Consider the following 1,422-nt stretch of genomic DNA (forward strand, 5'->3'; position numbering starts at 1 on the left):
AAAAAGGAAAAAAGAAACAGTCTTCTATAGGAAGAAGATGCCATCTAGGACTTTCATAGCTAGAGAGAAGTCAATACCTGGCTTTAAAGCTTCAAAGGACAGGCTGGCTCTCTTGTTAGGGGTTAATGCAGCTGGAAACTTGAATTTGAAGCCAGCGCTCATTGACCATTCTGGAAATCCCAGGGACTTTAAAACTTACGCTGAATCTACTCTTGGTGTTCTCTATAAATGTAATAACAAAGCCTGGATGACAACACATCTGTTTACAGCATGGCTTATGGAATAGTTTAGGCCCACTATTGAGATTACTTCTTAGAAAAAAGATTTCTTTTAAAATATTACTGCTCAGGCGGGGCGCAGTGGCTCACACCTGTAATCCCAGCACTTTGGGAGGCCGAGGTGGGTGGATCACAAGGTCAAGAGATCGAGACCATCCTGGCCAACATGGTGAAACCCCATCTCTAAAGAAAAAAAATAAAATAAAATAAAATATTACTGCTCATTGACAATGCACCTGGTCACCCAAGAGCTCTGATGGAAATGTACAAGATTAATGTGGTTTTCGTGCCTGCTAACACAACATCCATTCTGTAGCCCATGGATCAGGGAGTAATTTTGCCTTTCAAGTCTTATTATTTTAAGAAATACATTTTATAAGGCTATAGCTGCCATAGATACTGATTCCTCTGATGGATGTGGGCAAAGTAAGTTGAAAACATTCTGGAAAGGATTCACCATTCTGAATGTCATTAACAACATCTGTGACACATGGGAGGAGGTCAAAATATCAACATTAATAGGAGTTTAGAAGAAGTTGATTACAACCCTTATGAATGATTTTGAGGGTTTAAGACTTCAGGGGAGGAAGTAACTGCAGATGTGGTGGAAATAGCAATAGCACTAGAAGTGGGTCCCGAAGTTGTGACTGAATTGCTGCAATCTTATGATAAAATTTTAACAGGCACTCCAGCCTGGGCAACACAGAGACTCTGTCTCAAAAACAACCTTTTTTTTTTTTAATTAACAGATAAGGAGTTGCTTCTTATGAATAGGCAAAAAAGTGGTTTCTTGGGCCGGGCTCGGTGGTTCATGCCCATAATCCCAGCGCTTTAGGAGGCCGAGGTGGGCGGATCACAAGGTCAGGCATTCAAGACCCAGCCAGGCCAACATAGTGAAACCCTGTCTCTACTAAAACCACAAAAAAAGATAAAAAGATTAGCCTGGCATGGTGGTGGGCGCCTGTAATCCCAGCTACTCGGGAGGCTGAGGTAGGAGAATCACTTGAACCTGGGAGGCAGAGGCTACAATGAGCTGAGATTGAGCCACTGCACTCCAGCCCAGGTGACAGTGCAAGACTCCATCTCAAAAAAAAAGAAAGAGAAAAAGAAAGTGGTTTCTTGAGACAGAATCTAATTCTGGTTA

Source organism: Cebus imitator, unplaced genomic scaffold (genome assembly GCF_001604975.1).
Source record: "Cebus imitator isolate Cc_AM_T3 unplaced genomic scaffold, Cebus_imitator-1.0 Scaffold87, whole genome shotgun sequence".
Lineage (NCBI taxonomy): Eukaryota > Metazoa > Chordata > Mammalia > Primates > Cebidae > Cebus > Cebus imitator.